A 7,822-nucleotide genomic window follows, 5' to 3' on the forward strand; every position below is an offset into this window, starting at 1 on the left:
CTCCTCTTTCTCTTTTCTCCTTGGAAGTTTGCATCCATGGCTCTGCGTGGCTAAAGCTTTTATTGGTCTAAGAAAATAGAAGCCTCGGAATCAATAAAACTGTGAGATCTAAATTTGTTTTCATTGTTCAATTCATGCTTTGATGTCAAATGTCCTTCTGTGCATATTTTCATGATTATTTTCGTTTAATGACTAGGAGGCCTACTAGTTTATTATTCGTTGCAATCTACTGCTAGGTTAGATATCAAATCCGTAATTGTTTGATTCCTCTAATCTGTGAAGCAACTAAGATCTAATAATTTGCTGCATTAGAAATTTTCAGATCTTAGGAAGAATACTCGGCTAAATCAAATGCAACCACTTGTGTTTGTGTTGTTTAGTTTCATCGATCTCTCTAATTCTTAAGGCTGCTACTAGATTAAACCTTTAGCGCTTGTCTTGGGTTGTTTAGTAGTTAGGGTTAATTAGATCGCTTGTTTTTAATTAACTACAACTAAGAAGAGATAGAAAAATATTTCTATCGGTGGACATTCAAAGTGCAAATTGATATCTTTGCATCAATGATCAGTTGTAAAATTCCGATGGTGGATGTTGACTTAGACCAAGATTTGTTCTTTTGATTGATTTCAATACTTAAATCTGAATTCTTCTTTAGTTGTTTTATTATTTTCATTATACTCAAACCCCCCCTCCGTCCTTGTTCAAGTTGCATAAAACTAGGCTAGATACTCTCCGTGGGAACGATCCTTACTCGCACTACTACATATATATTTTTAGAAGTATAGGTTTTATTTTTGGTTGCCTACGACAGCACATCAGCTACCGTGGAGGAAGAGGATAAAGACCCCTCTTGCTACCGTGGACAAGGAGGAAGAAGCAGGGCTCAAGGCATGGGAAGAAAGGACTCTCCTTTCCTTGGCGTATGGCTCTCTCCCTTTGATTCTTCTTTTTTCTTTCCAACGCCTTGGAGGAGGAAGAAGATGGTCTTCTCCTTGTTGCCGTGAGAAGAGGAGAAAGCTCTCCTCTTGCTGTCATGGAGAAGGAGGAGAGGAAGAGGGTGGAGGCATGGAAAGAAAATCATGAAGAAGACTTTCACACGCCTCCTATTTATAGATAAGGGACCTAGGGTTTTCCAATTTCCAATCATGAATCCAAATCAATTTGGGTCGAACCCAATTTGATTTGGCTCATTAAATCAGCCCAATTGCATTTCAATTTCAATCAATTTCACTTAATTCTTCTTTCATTAACTCACTAACACTTAGTAGGTTAATTCAATCACCAATCATATTAATAATTGACTTCAATTGAGATTCTAAATCATAATTACAATAGTCTGACTAATTAAATCCTCTATGTGTGTGACCCTGTAGGTTCTATTCTGACTGGTAGTGAGATATATTGAGATCTCTATCTCAATATCACTGAAACTCCTTTTAGTGGACTGAAACTATTTCAGTTCTACTCTCAAGGTTCACTGATCACTAGGTGAATGCCTTTGAGTCTCACAATCCACTAGTGACACCTAGTAGTATGTGGTAGCATCCCAGCAAAATGAAATGTCTGAATCTCTCAGTGTAGTTAGCGTATGATACAGTCCCTTTATCATGGATTCCGACGTGACGGAGGTTATAGATATCTCGTCAAACTCCATCGTCCATCATATGTCAAATTTATTCGACTTCCAGTTCGAGATATGGAAAACTCTTTTTCCAAAATATCTGATCAGAAATTTATCGAACTCAGTCTCATAAATCATATAGGATCACTCCTAATCTATTAAGGATGATAGATCCCATCTAGATGCAGCCCTATTCCAAAATGAACCTACTGCGGCCAATCTGCACTACAAGGACCCGAATGGCTAGGGCCCAAGTTCACATGCTCGTCAAACTACAGCAACCTCACAGTGAATAGCTGAGGCAACGCAGGTCAAAGGACCAGTCATACAACTGCAGCATAAGTAATCACTGACGAGCGGATAGACATACATGTGACTACTTTCTTTGTTCACGCTTAGTACCTTATTCTCTAACAAGTACTCGCATAATCACTCCAGTGTCTCTACACTGTAGACTCGAGACTCGTCCATCTGACTAAGTGATCTGTGCACTAATCTCAGCGGATCGATCACCATCCCTCGTGATGGATCCATCGAACAAGAGCATTTAGAAATTAATCACTATTGACACATGCCTCAAATTCTCAACTCCTTGAGAATATGTGTCATCATCTATAAATTTCTTAGACGATTCATGGACACATACAAACATGAATGAAAAACAAATTATCCAATCTTATTTATTAATAAGTGTCAAAATACAAATTTATGCCTCAGATTACCAATATGCGCCGGCCATCTTGGCTTCTAGGGCATACTTCTAACATTTATACTCCCCATGTAGATTGGACAGTTCCTCTTCCAATGGACGTCCTCGTTGCAATGGAAACACTTTCCCTTGTTTGCGGCCTTTTTCTTTGGAACATCCTTCTCTGGCTTCTTCTCGGTCTTTTGCTTCTTTGCAGACTTCTTTTTCTTCTAAGTAGACTTTCTCTTGAAAGTAGTAGTCAACTTGGCAGCGAGAACTATGCCCCTTGAACTCTTCAAGGCTCCCTCAGTTGTTACCAACATATTTAACAATTCAAGTTTGGTGCATTCAATCTTGTTCATGTGGTAGTTTACAATAAACTACCCATATGAAGAAGGTAGGGATTGCAGGATCAAGTCAGTTTGCAATTCATTATGCATGTTCATGCCGAGCTTCTCAAGCTCCTCCAAGTCTTTTATCATGGTCAGACCATAATCATGGATAGACTGTTCATCGCACATCTTGGCCTTGAAGAGCCTCTTGGACACTTCAAACCGAGCTGTGCGACTCTACTCACCATACAACTCTTGCAGGTAATGCAATATGTCCCAGGCAATCCTCATGTTCTCCTGCTGGCATTGTAGTTCATTGGACATGGATGCCAAAATATAGCACCTAACTTTATTGTCATTCATCCATCCACCTAGCATGCGTCTCACGCTGCTCAGCATTTGGACGATTCAGTAAAACTGGGGCGTCATGGTCCAGTACATACCCTAATTTCTCACAACTTAAGATAATTTTCAAGTTGCGGAGCCAATCTTTATAATTGGGTCCGGTCAATCGGTTGTTCTTAAGGATGGGGTCAAGGGATTAGAGGCTGACATTTTTATCTGTAGAGAGTAAAGATTCTAGTTAGAGTTTTGTACTTGAATTTGAATTTCTATTTGTTTTGAGGACTTTTAAAATAAACATCTTCCACTATTTCCTCGGATCTCCTACACTCCTCTAGTAGAGAAACGGAAACCTGCGACTTTAGGTTTCAAATGGGGTGCTACGGTCCCACCAATTTACATTCCACCTCACCTAACAGTTACTGGAGACACATAAATAAACGATGAGTATACAACTCTTTGTATAATGCTTCTTAAGCAAGTTGTAGCCTACTTGGTCTCCAAGTCATAAGGGCCTCACCTAATAGTTATTGGTCCTGTTCCTTGTTGGGAACCCGCCCATGCCTCAGAAAATTTAAAAAATTTCAGATGGCAGTGGAAAAGGCATGCGCGGGATCAATCGTTCATCCTATGAACGTTGTTTAAAAACCGTTCGTAGATAGATTAGAATTAAAACTTTTAAAACTATTATGAAGATTAGATCTTCACCTTGTGCGGGTAGATGATCATCGCAAACTGAAGTTCATGGTTTAGGAGGATGGTTCGCTTGAAGCCATTCACGCATCCGGCCTCTACGGGTATCCACACGAAGTAGAGATCCGATCAAAGCTTCCTTGCCTCCCCGGGGTGCTAGCTCCCTTGCAGAGATAACTTTGGATGGCTGATGTCCTCCCTTTGAATGAACCCTTGATTGTGCTTGGGAGGAGGAAGAAGAAGGATGAAGTTTGAAGAAGAATCAAAGCCCCTGCAGCCTACTTCCTTTTTCCTGCATTAGAACTAAGGAGGAGGGAAGAAGATGGCCGCCAAGCTTTCTTTTCTTCTCACCTTGCTTGCAGCTGAAAACCAAGGGGAGAAAGGGTGGCCACGAGTTGGAGAGGGAGAGGGCTTCAATTGATGCCCTAGGGTGCCGCCCACTTCTCCTTTTAAAGGCATGAAGGGCTCCTACAAATTAGGAGCCCTTGATCTTTTTCCAAGAGGGGCGCCGGCCCCTCCCTCATGGTTAACCCTAATCCTCATTAGGTAAGGATTGGGATGCCCTAATGTGGCTAAGCCCTAATCTAATTAGGCTTAGTCCAAGGGTGAACCAATTTTGGGTTTGATCCATGCAATGTCCTAATCCAATTAGAACTCAATGAATCATGACTCAATTGAACCCTTCAATCCTAATCTAATTAGGAGTCATTAGATTAATAATTAATTGGGACATAAGAAATCCTAATCCAATTAGGACTCTTCTTCCAATTAGGACTTTTAGGAATCCTATTCTAAGTAGAAATCCAAATTGAATTCAAAATTCTAATCTAATTAGGATTGTAGGAATCCTATTCCAAGTAGGACTCCCAGTCCTAGTCCAAGTAGGATTCTCAGTCCTAATCCAATTAGGACTCCAGGAATCCTACTCCAAGTAGGATTCGTGTTTCAAGTCCAATTAATCAATTCCTATTGTTCCTTCTTCAATTTGATTATCAATCGAATTGATTACTCGTGATTCATAATCACATTTCAACCATCGGATCGATCAATACCTCTAGTGTGTGTGACCCCATAGGTTCTATTCTGACTGGTAGTAAGATATATTGCGATCTCTATCATAATATCATTGAAAATTTCTTTCAATGGGTTGGAACAGTTCCAACTCAACTCATCAGGGTTTATCGATCATCAAGATATTCCCTGTGAGTCTCACCATCCACCAGTGACACCTAGTAGCATGTAGTGGCTACCCAGCAGAATGGAATGATGAACTTCTAGGTGCAGTTATCATATGATACAGTCCTTCTATCGTAGATTCCTACAGGACGGAGGTCATGCACAACTCGTCAAACCTCATCGTCTGTCATATGTCAAGATTTATTCGACTTAAGCTCGAGAGTGGAAAACTCTTTCTCCACTGTGCATACTGCCCCGACCGAGGTCTTACGAACTCAGTCTTATAAATCACATAGGATCTCTCCTTATCTGCCAAGGTCGATAGATTCCATATAGGTGCATACCCTACTTCTACAGTGAACCTACTGCAGCCAATCTACACTGCATAGACCCATTTGTCTAGAGACCATGTATATGTGCAGTCAAACTACAATAACCTCACTATGAGTAGCCGAAGCACCGTAGGTCAAAGGACCAGTCACACTACTGCAACATCAAGCAAGTCACTGACGAGTGGATAGACATCCAAGTGACTTCTTGTCTTGGTCATGCTCAGTACCTGATCAGTTATTTTAGTTTCAAAAATAAACCACGCAATAGCACGTATCCTGTAGGATAGTGATTACGGATGTCGGTCCACAGGGATTGAAGAATAAGTTATTTTTCTTTTAAAAGTAAATCAAGAAGAAGAATTTGCTAACTTGATTTAACTAAATTAATTCAAAGGGCATAAGCTAGAGTAAAAAGTATTTTAAGTTATCGATTAATGAGAGCTAACAGTAAGATGAATGCAGTAGTAGGAATATTTTACGGGAAGAGATGTTTAGGGTTAGAATCCACCGATGAATTTGTAAATATGATGCTTTCAATGATTTAGATGCGTGTATGATCTGATTGCTCTTAACTACAAGTTAGGGCAATCATATAAAAAGTTGAAATCTAACCCACAGTATGAGTCATCTAAGCCTGATACAAACCATCTTCTCTAAGGATAGGCATGGTCTGTCCTATTTAGCATGATTCATCTGATGATTAATTTCTCAAAGATAAATCTGGTAGTTGCATAACAATCTCCTCCAAACCACAGGTATTGAATTCGATTTCGATAAACTATATTAATTCATGCAGAGGCTTTCTACAAGATAAACATCTTACACAAATTAAACAAGACATTTCAAGATCATAATTTCATTAAATATGCAACTGTCTTACAATGCTAAAAATCAAAGAAATGCAACATAAATACTCATCCACGGCTTCATCAAACCCCTAAACCAAGATTTAGCTGCTCATGGTGGCCGGAAGTCCTCCCATCTTCATAAAAAAATTACTCTTCACTCCCTTCCACGCACGGCTTTCTCCTTCCTTTTCTTCACCGAAATAGGGGGTCCCCTCTTTCTGTCGAAGCCCGCTCCCCCCTTCCACCGAACGCCCCCCTCCTCTTTTATAGCCGTCCGACGCATACTGAGAGAAGGAAGGAGGGATCACGCGGCTGATTCCGGGGCGTAGTGCCGGGAGGCAGATCACGAGAGAGGAGGAAGAGGGGCCGCGGGATCTGGTCGATGATGGCGGAGGAGGTGGCCAACTGCGGGAGGAAGAAGATAAACAGTGAATTCCCATTTTTTTTATTTTTTATTATTTATTTATTTATTATGCATTATTTATTTTTTTTCTCTAACACTGTTCACATGAACAGTGATTTCACGAACACTGTTATATGAACAGTGTTTTCGGCATTTTGATTTTTTTTTAATATTGTTCATATGAACAGTGTTTTAACTGGACACTGTTCATATGAACAGTGAATCATGAATATTTAGTTATTATTATTATTATAAATTTTATATAAAGGCAGGTAACGAATTAGTTGGAAATTAGCTTTGAATTTGCGGTGGGTCATGATCGTTGAGTTGCTTGAACTTGTTCTCGAGCCCAATATCTTCCAAATTTAATTATTGCTAAACTGCTTCAGATCGGACTCGACAAGACCAAAAACAAGACCGGGACTTAATAAAAAAAGTTAATCAAAGCTTTTTTCCATACAAAAATAATTATCTAATCAGGACCAAAACCTATTTAATTATAGCCTTAGCTTGATTACAACTCCATCAGGTTACTAAACCGGGTCAACCCAATCCCCTGTTTTTATGAAAGATCGCAACCAGGAGAGAGACGAGTTCAGAATCTATTTTAAGAAAAGAATTATTTACTTATTACCATATTTTAAATTTATTTCAATGTTTATTCAATTTAATGGTAAAATATGTATTTATTAGTTTAAGAACATTGATAAGTGCTATGGAAAGATAGTTAAATTATGAATTATTAAGCACTTATTAGTACTCTTGTTCTCTAACAAACACTTGCACAATTGCTCCAGTGTTCCTACACTGTGGACTCAAGACTCGTCCATCAAAGAAAGCAATATGTGCACTAATCTCAGCGGATCAATCACCGTTCTCGTGATGATCCATCGATCAGAAGCAATTTAGGAATTAATCACCAATGACACATGCCTCAAATTCTCAACTCTTGAGAATATGCGTCATCATCTTATTAATTCCTTGAACGATTCATGGACACATAAGAACATGAATGAAAAGAATGCCCAACTTAATTAGGTCAAGTACAAATTTATGTTCCAGAATAAAATAATGTGTCAGCCAAATTGGCTTTTAGGGCATACTTCTAACAATCTCCCACTTGCACTAAAGCCAATCAGCCATAAACCTAAGCCCCATCTTCTCAAGATGCGTTTTAGTTTTCTGCTGACTTATCTGCTTAGTGAATGGGTCTACCACATTTCCTGTGGAGTCTACTCTTTGATCCTCTACTTATTTCTTTTCGAGGTAGTCATTTATTAGGTTAAACCGCCGCTCTATGTGCTTCGGTTTCTGGTGAAACCTTTGGCTCCTTAGCTAGTGCTATGGTGCCTTTGTTATTGTAGAAGAGTGTTATGGCATCTGATGA

This window comes from Phoenix dactylifera, unplaced genomic scaffold (genome assembly GCF_009389715.1).
Source record: "Phoenix dactylifera cultivar Barhee BC4 unplaced genomic scaffold, palm_55x_up_171113_PBpolish2nd_filt_p 000327F, whole genome shotgun sequence".
In the NCBI taxonomy this organism is placed as follows: Eukaryota; Viridiplantae; Streptophyta; class Magnoliopsida; order Arecales; family Arecaceae; genus Phoenix; species Phoenix dactylifera.